The sequence below is a fragment of the Canis aureus genome, chromosome 26 (genome assembly GCF_053574225.1).
Source record: "Canis aureus isolate CA01 chromosome 26, VMU_Caureus_v.1.0, whole genome shotgun sequence".
NCBI classification, from domain to species: domain Eukaryota; kingdom Metazoa; phylum Chordata; class Mammalia; order Carnivora; family Canidae; genus Canis; species Canis aureus.
In genome coordinates, this window is record NC_135636.1 from 33474325 (window position 1) to 33488449 (window position 14125).

Genomic DNA, 14125 nt, shown 5'->3' on the forward strand with positions numbered 1-14125 from the left:
AGACAGTTATTAAGGAAACATCATTTTAAAGTACGAGAGATGACTTCAGAAGGGAGCTCTCAAGAGGACAATTATCTTTTTGTGTGTGTGAAACATTTGTTTCAAGTAAGAATTGAAGAATGAAATTTTGAGAAGTTTAATTTTTAAAATTTTTTTAAAAAGATTTTATTTATTTATTCATGAGAGACAGACAGAGAGAGAGAGAGACAGAGACACAGGCAGAGGGAAAAGCAGGCTACTCACAGGGAGCCTGATGCGGGACTCAATCCTTGGACTGGGATCACAACCTGAGCCAAAGGCAGATGCTCAACTGCTGAGCCACCCAGGCATCCCTGAAATTTTGAGAAGTTTAGAGCAGATGTGAAGGACTCCATATTGCTCCTTCCCTGTCAAGTCACTTGTGGTGCTCCAAGGCCACATGGAGAGGTTTTATAAGGGTCTCAATCAGTACATTTTTAAGTCATTAGTCAGGCTTGCGTAATGGGTTGGGGGCTAGGCACCGGAAACTAAACGGAGTGTCAATGAACGACAGGTGATCAGATGTCAATCATTAGAGTTAGAGGTATATAGAGGTCAGTTGGATCTGAAGGGTCTGATATCCTGGAAGAGTAATATAGCATTGCAACACTAGAGGTCAGGTAAGGGCAGCAATAGACTCCACAGGAGGGTGGCCAGAGAATGGACTCTGGGTTCCAGTTAAGGATGATGCCCATTTCCTAAAAGTGAACTTGTCTTTGGGTAGCTGAAACTATATAAAAGAAAATGTTAAATAGATCAGAATTGAAGACAGCTAAAGTTTAAATGGAATGTGTGTAGAAAAGGATTTGAGAAAGACCCAGCAGGTACCAGCAACTCATTAAGTCAGCTCTAGTCAGTAGTGGAGGCTGACAACGAGCTGTTTCCAGCTGTCCTCTTAACTGATTTAAGAATGTCATCAACAATACATGCTCCTTCACTCCTAAAGACACAATGCAGGGGTACCAAGGCTAAGCTTCTGAAAGAGGGCTGTGCTGTCGATAGGGCTCCTGAGGATGCTTAAGCAGGAAGCCTAATCAGGAAGGAAAGCATCAAGTCATCTTCAAAAGGTGAGGATCTCTAGGTCCTAAAACAAATGTATCCATGAATTTTTATAACAGCACCCCCATGGTGGCCCAAAGCATAATAGCTGAGGTGTCCATCAGTGGAAGACTTGATAAAAAGTTGGTGGAATATTCATACAAGGAATACTACTCAGCAACAACAACAACAAAAAAAAGAAGCATTGGCACATGCCCCAACAAAGGTGAGTTTCAAAGCTCTAATCAGTGAAAGAAGCAATGCCCTCACTCCTTCCCAGCCATTCCCTTCTCCACACCATGAGGGGCAACCTCCATTCTGATTTAGTTTTCTACCACAGATTAGCTTTGCCTGTTCTAGAGCTTCATATAAATGGAACATACAATATGTACTCTTTGGGGTAAAGCTTTCACTCAGTGTGTTTTGAGATTCAGTCATGCTGATACTACATGCATCAGTAGTTCATTTATTTTTACTATTACTCCTGAGTAGTGCCCCACTGTGTGAATAAGCCATGGATTATTCATTACTTTTCTGTTGATGGACACCTGGGCTTTCTCCAGCCTGTGTTGTTTTTTTTTAAACAACTTTGAGTACAGCTGCAATGAATATACTGTGCAAGTCTTCTTGCTGGCATATATTTCATTTATCATGCAGAAATAAATAGGGTAGGTGATATTTAATTATATAATAAAGCAGTAGATATTGCCCAATGGTTGTACCATTTCATATCCTCACTAGCAACATAGGAGATTTCTGATCACTCTGTATATTTGTTAGCATTTGACGTTTTTAATCTTTTATTTATTTTTTAGTTCTTTTGCCATTTTGGTGCGTGTGTAGTGGTATCTCACTGGGGAGAACACCATTGTTAAATACATGAAGTAAAAATACATAGATTTATAAGGAAAAGCGTTTATCTTAAAAAAGATGAAAATGTTAAAAGTATTGGAAATACAGTACTGTGTGAGCTTCCTTATTAACATTAAATAACAATATCTATCATGGGATCAAATAATTTTCATTTTGAGGCCATAAGGAGAATACATAAGATGTTAAGACAGCTGTGATCATTACATTGATATGAGCTATCTGTAATAGATATTGGTGATTAAGTTCAAGATAATGAGCAATACAACTGTAACCATTGCTTACAGTCATAATAGGAGGAAAACGAAGGTGTAATATTTTCCACTGAAGTTTACAGACCCCAGGTGAAAAAGCTCTGGTAGGGAGGCTATAAAAACATTCCAGTTGAGAGGATGGTAAGATTAGGGAATCTCCTGGGTGCTATCTAATTCTGAGATTCTAGCTGTCATGACATAACCAACTCTAAGGTCAAAGTATCAAGTGAACTAGATAGAAATGAGAGCTTGGGAGCAATTATCAAGGAGGAAGGTTAGTATCCAGAACAGCAGGTGGATAGTAAGGCAAGAAGAGGCAGGGCAAAAAGGAAAGAGGTTGAAGCAGTTGTGGGAGCTACATGAAGGAGCACAAATCTCATGCTCTAACTCAGTGGCTCACCACCATGTCCGCTCTTCAGAATCATCTATGGTCGTTTGAAAAATAAAAATAAAGTATCCTGGTTCTACTCTTGACAATTTTGATTTCATTTTGTGTGGGGCTTGGAAATCAGTATTTCAAAAAAATCCATTGGTGGGTTAAATGTTAAATGAACAGTGATAGTTGGAAACTATCATTTTAATAGGAGGTTTGAGCTGTGGTATAACTAACATGTTTGTGGACATGAAGGAATGGGATGGATGGAACAGGCTGGTGGGGTCAGGGCTGGGATTAAGCCAGGGAGCACATGGTTGATAGTGGAGGGGCAGGTAAGAGGTTGAGAGATAAGCCAGGATGAGAGAGGATTGTGGGCTCATTAGGAGGGTTCCTTAACAGTTTTGGCTGGGCATGCATCTGGCTAGAAAATCCAAGTCAGGGATTAGCTTCACTGTGTGATATTTATGTGCAAGTGGATATGAGCTTCTATTAGTCAGCATTCTCCAGAGAAACAGAACCATATAGCATATGCACCATACAGCATATGCAGAGATATATCTCTGAAGACTTAAGCAAATTGGCTTACGTGGTTATGAAAGCCAAGAAGTCCCATGATCTGCTGTCTATAAGCTGGAGAACCAGAGAAGCTGATAGTGAGTAATTCAGTCCAAGTCCAAAGGCCTGAGAATCAGGGGACTGATGGTGTTAAGTCTGGATGTGAGTCTGAAAACCTGAGAACCAGGTGTGCCGATGTTTTAGGGCCAGAGAAGATGGAGGCTGTCTCAGTTCAAGCAGAGAGAGAGCGAATTCATCCTTCTGCCTTTTTGTTTTATTTGCTCCCTCAAGGGAGTAGATGACGCCCACCACATTGGAGAGAGCCATCTGCTTTACTCAGTTTCCCAATTGAAAGGCTAATCTCTTCCTGAAACACCCTCACAGACACACCCATAAATAATGTTTTACCAGCTACTCTGGCATTCTGTAGCCCAGTCAAGTTGACACAGAAAATTAACTATCACAGAGCTTCACAGCTGATGGAGATTTAAAAATAGACAGCTTTTATTCCTTGCTTACTTCACTTATGCTCAATGTCAGGTGCTAAAAATCTCCAGTGTTCAGAAGCACCCAATTACCAATAATGGTATCTAGATGTTTGTCTTTGCATTCTGAGTCTCAGTTTTTTTTTCAAGGTTTGGGTGGAAATAAAACATCTGTGCTAACTGAATTCAATGGAAACATACACCAACGATACCAGATTGGCCTCTGAACACCGAAGTAGATTAGACTAAACATTTCACCACACCCTCTTAAACAGTGTAAGGTTAATAGCACATGTAGAGGTCCAGTTCACCCTATCTTCTATAATATTAAACATATTTCAATAGAAGTTGGTTTGTATGGAGAAGCATTCGAAATAGATGAAAAGAATATAAAATAATGATAGAGTTGTTTGTAATAAACATATAGAACTTATATACGAGAACATTATCCTCAAAACAATCACCTTGAGAAAATAATATATTAGACTTTCATTGTTCAACACATCCTAAGGCTCCTTTCTGGAAACTAACTCCAAAACTAGTTCAATCATCACAAATTATGATCAGTTTATGGGATCTGATATATGTCCCCTCCCAAATTCATTTGGCCTGCCCTGCTTGCTGAGCTCTATTTCATTTGCTTGATGGGAAACTCCACCTGCCATTCTCATTCCTGGCACTGTCATTGGCTTAGGCCTCCCTGACAAGGGTGGCTGGATTTTTGAGATGACCTCCACTAAACCTTCCACAAGCCCCCGGGCCAATAGGGCTCGCACTGGAAAGGCTATGGCTCCTTTATCTTCCTACCTGAGATGCAGTTCCCCATCACTGAACACAGGAGTTCATTTTCTCTATGCCCAGTGGGGCCAGATCATACAACTCTGAGGCATAAGCTGTGAGTATCCTGTGGGGAAAACTTAAGAGAAGTAGGAGACAAGAGGGAGTGGCCCATAAATGCCAGCCCCTTTCTTTCTCCAATGGACTATTCCAAGGAATGGCAGATGTTTATGGCCTATCTAAGGATCTGTAGTAACCAGCAACCAGATGTGTTTTCTCATAATGCTTTGAACAGTGTATTAAAGTACTACCCTACTCTCCTGGCACTACTTCTCCTAGCAAAGCACTAGCACATAAGCTCTGTGTCAGGCTGTTTTCTAGGGTACGTGGTCTAACACCACACAGGACTCAATTGTCTTTTTCATAAGACTCATCCAAACTCAAGGAGCACAATCTCCCTGACGTTTAGGACAGTAAGAAGCATATTCCCAATATGCTGAAAGAAAAGTCCATAGGGTAGTTTCACCATAGAAAAAGTAGCAAAAGCAAGGTTTGGCCATCCCATTGTGTTGGGAATAAGACAATTTTTTTAAGTGAAAGTATAATTAACACACAGTGTTATATTAGTTTCAAGTGTGCAATATAATGATTCAATAATTCTATACATTACTCAATGATCATCAAGATGTGTGCTCTTCATCCCCTTTACCTCTTTCACCACTCACCCCACCCACCTCCCCTCTAGCAACCACTGGTTTGTTCTCTGTATTTAAGTCTGATTTCTTCGTTTGTCTCTTTTTTTTCTTTGTCTATTCTATTTCTTAAATTCCACATATGGGTGAAATCATATAATTACTAACTTTCTCTGATTGACTTATTTCACTGAGCTATTATAATAGCTTCTAAGTCCACTCACATTTCAGATGCCAAGATCTCATTCTTTTTATGGCTGAGTAATATTCCATTATATATAGAGAGATGCACACACACACACCATATTTTCTTTATCCATTTATTTATCACTGGACACTTGGGTTACTTCTATATTTTGGCTATTGTAAATAATGCTGCAATAAACATAAGGGTGCATATATCTTTTTGAAAAAATGTTTCCATTTTCTTTGGGTAAGTGTCCATTATAGAATTGCTGGATCATATGGAAATTCTATTTTTAATTTTCTGAGGAAACTCTATACTGTTTCCTTCAGTGGCTACACCTATTTGCATTCCCACCAACAGTGCATAAGGGATCCTTTTTTTCTATGTCCTCACCAACACTTGTTATTTTTTGTGTTTTTCATTTTATGTCCAAAATATATAAAGAACTTCTAAAACTCAACACCAAAAAACAAATAATATGATTAAAAATGGACAGAGGATCTGAATAGACATTTTTCCAAAGAAGGCACTCAGATGGCTAACAGACACATGAAAAGATGCTCATCATCATTCATCATCATCAGGGAAATGCAAATCAAAACCACAACGAGATATCACCTTACACCTGTCAGAGTGGCTAAAATCTAAGACCACATATCTTTGGAATTATGTACTCTGAAATGTTGTTTAAAACAAACAAACACAAATTACCTGAAAAAATTTTATTTAGAACAATCTGCCACGCTTTTATTATGTTAGTTCTATTTTCCTTCATAGCTTTTATGAGTATCTGAAATTATATTATTCCCTCCTCTTTTCTCTCTCCTTAGCTTACTGAAATGAAAACTCCACAGGAGTCTTATCTGTAAAGTTTATGGCTAAATTCCTGCCTCTATGAATAGAGGAGCTAGAATCCATGTACTGCATGGTCAGAAGAAACTTAAGGTATTCTTAAACATACATTTATCCATTGATTTATTGACTCATGGATTTAACAGACATTTATGCAAACAGATCTGTTTTTTCAATTATCTCCCTTGAAAGTGTCTGGATATTTTCTTCATGAACATTTCTTGTGACTGAGAGCCCACCAGCCTTAAAGAACCATGTACTAGATTCAAGTAGAGCTGATATTCAGCTGATATGGACTTATTTAAATGCACCATTTGGCAAAATCATGAAATACTTTCATTTTAGTTAATAAGTACTTTATAGTAACTGTGAGAAACTATATGATTAATTTATATTATTTCTAATATGCACTCATAAGTTCAATTATGATATGTCCCAATGATCATAGTTAAATAGGTTTTCTGACACAGAATCATTTAAATGATTATCAAGATGTTGAATAAAAGAATATCTAGGATAGTAGAAAACTTTGAGTGTAATTATTAATTCTGCAGACGCAAGAAGAGGCTTCTGCACCATGTATAATATCATTTGATAAAGAGAATTTTCTATTTAATGATTCTGAAAGTATCCAATGATGTCGTGACAGCAGTGGCCATGAAACCAGGTCCTGAAGGCAAGTGAGCATGGATATTGGACAAACCCACTGGGTTCCTAATGACAGCAAGATGACAGCAGCCTAAGGGCGTATGATCTTTGTCTGTTGCTACAGATAAACCCAGATTGGCAATGGCATTGCGTGCAAAGTCCAGGCACTGTAGGTTTGGAGCATATGCAACTGCTGACATACCACACTGGGCCCCACTCAGCGACCCACAGCTCCTAGGACACGCTCTCTGGATGCACTGAAGTGCTGGACATCAATAACCTGCATGGGAAAGTCAGTGGACACTTTTTATACCATTTTCCTATGTCAAATCATGGCTCAGAGAGAGACACCATTAGCTAGAGATCCACACCCAACGAAAAACTATGCAAGAAATTTCTCAAAATCAACATATGACTTGGAAATTATCATAATGCCTTAATGAATGCTTTGTACCATGCAGTCTATGAATATGATGATGTTTAGTCAGCAGAGTATTTGAAACTCTATGTGATTGTTGTTGCTTCTGTTGTCATTGCCCTTTCTCACTGTGCAAATCATTTTTAAAGTAGTTTAAGACTCATGAGAAGCTGCAAAAATACTGCTGCATTCCTGTATACCCTTCACCCAGCTTCCCCTAATAATAATAATGCACACAAGCACAGTGGCATCCAAATCAAGAAACTGCCATAATGTAATACCATTAACTTGAGTTCAGAACTATTCAGATTTCACCAGGTTTAACGTGCTCTTTTGCGCATGCGTGTTGGGGGCAAGGGGTTACCTCTATTTTTAAAGAGTCTTGCTTAGGGTCTCTATGCCAAGGTCTTGGAGTTTTAGCCATTGCTATGTGGAGGTGGAGGAAGAGCCATACATGAGTGCACTCCCACAAATGCACATTCCTTTCTCTTAAGAATATTCATCCCATATGGAGAAATAGACCATGTTTATTAATCACTCGAGAAAGTATGTAATTTCATTAGATTGAGCTCTGTCTCTGGGCATTGAGTCATAGGAGGGAACGGCTCCCCAGCGACCCACAGCTCCTAGGACACGCTCTGTGGAGACCGCACTTTGGGCCCAGCTGCTCGAATGCACTGCTGGAATCCCAGGCAGAAATGTGTAATGGCACGCCAAGGGCTGCTGAGCTGTCATGGCCCAAGCAGGGTTATTTGTGGCTTCCAAAGAGGGGCTGTAACCTTTTATGTTATCCACAAATCTCAGCCTTCAAGAGTCAGGGAGAAAATGCAACCATGCTGTTTGACCTAGCTGGCTCTTTCCCCACCCTGCTCCCCTCCCCCTCCCATTGCCATTCCACTCCCAGCCCTGAGAAGCTTGCATAGCTGTCCCAGGAGAAAAAAAAAAAAAAAAAAGACACTACCTTTACATTGTACCAGGTCTATGTGAAATGGCCAGATGTCCCTTATAATTAGATGAAGGAAGATCTAAGAAAGTCAGTGACAAATGGAAACTTTAATTTGAGGCCCTGAACATCCTGTGTTATTCAAAAAACAAGACAGAAAAGTCAAATTTCTTGACTGGGACACTTTGAATGGCAGTGTACCCTAGAGACAGTCAGGTCTGTCTGCACTCCTTTATCATTCATTAGATCAATCAGAATGTCGGAGTTCACGAGTGTCTCCTGTGCTTTGCAGGGCATCAGGAGAGTCTTTGGTTGTCACTTGACATAAAAGCAGGGCTTTAATTACTTTTCCTCAACAACAACTTTGTTCTTGAGGAACTTCTTTCCACTTGTATATTTAGTCACTTATTTCATTCACCAAGGAGTCAAATCAGTGAAATGATTACAAACGATTACAAATGTGGCTCTGGAATCATACAGTCTTGGGTTTCAATCTTACCTCTAATATTTACTGGCCATGCAACCTTGGGATTAAGCTGGTATCATGGTTGAACTGTGTTCCCTCAAAATTCATCTGTCAAAGTCCTAACCCTCAGTACCTAAGAATATAGCTTTATTTGGAGATAGAATCTTTGCATAAGTAATCAAGTAATTATGAAGTCATTAGGCTAGGCATTAATTCAATATGACTGGTGTTCTTTATAGAAAGGGGAAATGTGGGCATAGACATGCAGAGAGGGAGGAGACCAGGTGGACATCAAAGAAGAGATTAGGATGATGGTTCTCCAAGCCAAGGAATACCAAAGACTGTCCATAATCCACCAGGATCTAGGGGAGGTGCCTGAAACAGACCCTTTCCTCACAGCCCTCAGAAGGGAACAACCCTGCCAATACCTTGATCTTGGACTTCTAGTCACCAGAATTATGACACAATTGATCTCTGTTATGCAAGCCACTCAGTCTATGGCACTTTGTTACAGCCATCTTTGGAAACCAATATAGCTAGTTAGTCAACAATTTGAGATTTACTTTTTTTTATCTCTAAAATGCAAATGGTAACTTTAGCAATGATACTCATTGTGGTCCCTGGACCAGCAACATCAGTATCACCTGGTAGATTATTAGAAGTGTAAATTCTTAGGTCCCCACTCCAGATTTACTAAATCATAAATTCTGGACACGGGGGCTCAGAGTTCTGTATTTTAACAAGTCCTCCATGTGATTCCAATGCATGCTCAATTGTGAGAATGCATAGTATTATAGTAAGGATTATATTAGAAAATGTATTTAAAGTTCTTGGTATAGTGCCTGATATATAGTAAATATCTAATATATGATTAACTATATTCAGATCTTCTCAGACTTTTATAGAACACATAAGGTATTCTAGTTAGTAGAAGTGTAAAGGTATATAAAATATTGCTGTTCAATAAACTGGTGGAATTCACAACCATGGGAAAGGCATATATGCAATGATTAACAATAATGCTCTTAGGTGTTTTAATATCATTGTTTAAAATATGCTTGGGTAACATAGTAGATGCCCTGGTGCAGTGGAAAGTCAAGGCAGATATTGATAGGTGATAGATGTAATCGAGTAGTAATATCCAAAGTATGATTTATTGTTATTAAAATGATGTTTTATCTTTAGATAAGTTTATCTAAATCTCACAATAGATTTGTGGTATAAGATACTATTAGAGAAATAAAATTGGACCTAACTACTAAGGGCATAATAGTAATGCCTAACATATTATCACTGGGAAGATCAAATTATATTATGCATGCAGTGCTCTTAGAACAGGGCTAGGTATATAGACAGTTTCCACTAAATTTTGTTATCATTCTTATTATTATTTTCCTACATTGTTTTCATTGTTAATATAGAATGGAGGCTTGGAAAAACAAAATAACTGGTGCAAAGGACATATATAACTTGCTATAAAGATACAACCAAAGAGCCTCATTTCAAGCCCTCTGTAGATGGTTTCCCCATCTTTGTCCACTATGTTGTGCAGTCTCTCGTATTAGACAGGTAGGTTTCTCTCAGTCCTTGCTACAGTTCCCATGATTGTCCCACTAGAATGTCTGCTCCTGTAACTCATGTCCCCCAGTCAAATGACTATAATAAGGCATCGCACTTCAGTGTGCAGTGGCTGTGTGTTCTGGTGTTTCTGAGAGAACAAAAGTCAAGTCCTGGGATTATGATTTTTTGGGAGATCATCAGAATGGTGGACATTTAAAGTGAAAAAGATGATGTCAGGCTACAAAATTATCCAGACACTCAAGAACACATTTTGCTGTTTCTCTTTTAGTTTGGGGCTGACCATCAGGCCAGACTTGCTATGAAGGTCCCATTGTGGTCCCTGAGATCCATGAAGGAGAACAGAGAACTTTCTGGCCATAAGAGATCTGGAGAACATGAACTCTGAGACACTATGAGGCTAGAAGTAGGACAACTTTATCCTCCATGAACTGCTAATTTGAAGTTATTTGCCTTCCCACTCAAGGCCCTCTGACCTCTGGCCCTGATCTTTTACCCCAACATTACCTCCTGCCATGTTTTTGCAGATTCCTGTAGTTCCAGCCAGACTACATATTCACTTACCTACTTGCCTGAGCACTATCACACCAGGTGTCAGGTGAGTGCTCAGGCAGCTGTGTTTGACAAGAGAAGAGGCATTTTAGGCTGTTGTCACAACGGTTCCTGTGGCAACCTCTGCATCTTGCCCTAGACCATACTGAAGGAGCCTGTGGGGATGTATAGACTTAATGAAGTCTTTGTTTTTATTTTTTCTTTTCCTTGCCTGTCTACTTCTCTAATTTATTTTTCCAACTTTCTGCCCTCAGCGCCTTTCATGTCCCTCCTCCCTACTGCTCTTGACCACATGAGTGATGTTCAGGAAAAATGATGGGCATTGAATGATGCCCTGTCCTTCCTGCACCAGTTGTTCTGTGGCAGGGCTTGCAGATACATTGTGAGCACTCCAGCGTGGGAATAGAGGGGATGGTGATATTCCTTTGTGTTTTAGAAGTGCGTGTCAATGTCTTTCCAGCCATATGAGACTCATACCCAACCAATTGGAGCCAATTCTCCTCTAACATATCCAGATATCCCCATACGCAAACAAAAATTTTACCCAACATGCGCTTATTGAGTACCTATACTATTATGCACACAGCCAAATCCTTATGGATGTGACTATAAGCAAACAAAACAGATTTAACTCCTACCTTATTAATCTTGACCATGAGGAAAGCCATCCATAGGAATTCCTGGAAATTCCTTAAGAATTTTTGTTAAGCTGAAATACCTATCTCTTCTGATGGTCAGTAGTTTTTCTTCTGGTTTTTCTTTGAAACAATAGGGAAGTAGGAAGTAAAATGACAAGAATGTAGGAATTAGAAGACTTAACTAGGAACCCAAGCTCCTCCCAAATCAATTAGGTGATCTTGGCCAGCTTTTATCTATGGGTCAAAAGCCTAGATGGAAGGATTGAACTTTTAGGGAACCCAGTCATAGTTGTAGAGCATTCTGAAATCTAAAGACATAAAGAAACCTAGCATTCATTCTTACCTCTTTTGGGTCTTTGACCTGATAGTTACAATAATGCTAGCCACTATAACTGATAAACACTCAGTAGTCTATCAAGACATGTGCATTTACTAGCCACATCAAGTTCAACTGATGAAGGAACTAAAGCCAATTACTCAGCATCCCAACTTGCCATGGATTTTGTTTTATCTTTAAGATGTGAATATCAAGAGTACCCTTCAGTATCGACATTCACTCACAAGATAAGGAAATAAAGAGAATGGAAAAATTCATACAAGTATTATAGGTGAGGCTGAAAGAGGTGTGCATCACTTGCCCAAATTCCATTGAATGGAACTCAATCTTATGGTTGCAGCTACATGGAAGACTAGAGATATAATCTACCTGTGTGTCTAAAAAGAAAGGGAAATAGATTTGCAAAATCTTTAGCAGCCTCTGCCATAGCCTCCTTAAGAAAGTTAAGACAAATTTGGACCTTTTATCCAGAAAACATATACCCAAACACATGAAAAGAAAATGGTAATTATTTCTAAAGTTTAGCACAGTCCCTGAAGTTACAATCCTTAGGATCAAAACCAATGATACTCCAGCTCCTTAGAGGAAGGGGTCAGATAATGTGATGAGTACTTGCCAGCATCATTTGGGAGACTCTCTAGTAATAAACAGACATTTTTCAAAGTCTTTGAGAATTCATCTTTTAGAAAATGAAACAGGGAGTTGCTGTTGACATCTGTGACATGGCAGTTACCTCCTTGGCTTCTCCAGATCTGGTACAAGGGAGATAATTTTCCAAGAAAATTTTGGCACATTTTCTTTGTAGACCAATCAACAGAACAATCTACAAAGTGAAGAAGGAAATCAAATGGAAAAGAGCATGAAAGTATTTTATTTCCTGTATCCCATTTGATGTCTCCCTATCCCAGTGTTGAACCAGTGAATGGAGAGGATACCACAGAACCTGGCAGTCATAGAAGGAATTCCAGAGCAGCTATGAGCTCGCAAGGTTTTGGCTGTAATGGTTCATTAAGTATCTCCATACTACGGGTCAAGAGAAGCTGAGTTTAAGACTGACCAAATGAAAATTTGGGAATATGGGATTTAGTCAGGGTCCTGCCAGTGAACTCCTTAAAGCAGACCCGAAGTCTTCCTACAAAAGAACATGGTGTGGTATATAAGGCGTGAATTTTGCAGCAAGAGGAATTAAATATAGATTCTAACTCTGCTACTTCAACTTTAAAGTCTGTTTAACATCTGTTAAAATGGGAGAAAAGACATTTACTCCTCAGAGTTGCTGTGAAGAGTAAATCAGATAATTTTCCTAAAGCACACAACACAATGCCTGACCCACAGTGGGCATGTGATAAGTGTCAAAGGTGAGCTCTCTTCAGAGAGAAAAAGACACAAAGCGCTTCCTTCAGTGAGCACATATGCAAAACAATATAAACTCAAGGGCAATTCTGGTAACCAATAGAAATCTTTGGACAATATTATTATTACTTTTCTGGAATCCTTTGTCATGAACAGAGTTGAGTTTGAATCTAGTCTAGAATAGTCGGTACATATACATCTTTAAATGATCAAAAAATGAGATCAAGCTGGGATGAGGGCCCCATCACTCTCCCTCACTCCACTATAGTAGTAAAAAAGCAGGGGCTGGAGGTTGTTGAATCCATAAATCTCATCAGCCACCTACTATGAGTCTCAGGAATTCCCCAGCCATAGAAAAAGAAGACAAGTTCCTTTTGGGAGAAAATATATCAAGATAGAATCCGAATCCCAGTACTACTCTGTCCAGAGGAAATCTGACCTCTCAGATCAAGTAGAATTTATGGGATATTTCACAAACCCCTTAATTAATGTGTCCTGGAAACATTAACTTGTACCTTCTTAACCCAGTCCCCCCATTCTGGGAGCAGAGAAAGAAAGTAGGGGACTTTCACCTCAGGTTCTTTATTCTTGTCTCTGTCATTCCATGCACAACATGTATATCCACACAGATTGTCAAGGGCGATTCTCATCAAGGAGAAAACAAATAAAATAACTAAAGGGGTCTCTTTGGCATGGTACAATTTGTGGATATTCTGATTCTCACTTTACAAAGGGAGACGAGTGTCATCCACCTGAAATTCTAAAGAGATTTATATAAGCATATTTAATTGAGGGATAAGAGAGAAGAAGGAGCTCCTTAAGTGAAAAGAGGATGTTGTATTATCAGATTATGAGCTCATCACCTATCTCTTCCTGCCATTGGATGAGCTGGGCAGAGCATGATTCTTAGTCTAGAAATTTCAGGACCTTACTATCTAGTCTCAGACAATTACCAAATATTTTGAAATGGACAGCTTGAATACCACAGACAGTGGCATCTGGAGTTCTACGGGAAAGATGGACAGACCAAGGAAGAAAAATAATTTCTCTGCAGCCAACTAGAGGAGCCTCAGAGAACAGGTTAGGAA

At 39.2% G+C, this 14125-nt stretch overlaps 1 long non-coding RNA gene across 1 annotated transcript in view; it reads right to left on the reverse strand.

Moving 5' to 3' along the window:
• Nucleotides 1–10792, reverse strand: part of LOC144298344 (uncharacterized) — a 39977-nt gene extending 29185 nt beyond the window's left edge. Inside the window, exon 1 of the long non-coding RNA XR_013365293.1 lies at nucleotides 10722–10792. This is a non-coding gene — a long non-coding RNA (uncharacterized LOC144298344). The remainder of the gene's footprint in view (nucleotides 1–10721) is intronic.
• Between the last annotated feature and the right edge of the window lie 3333 nt (nucleotides 10793–14125).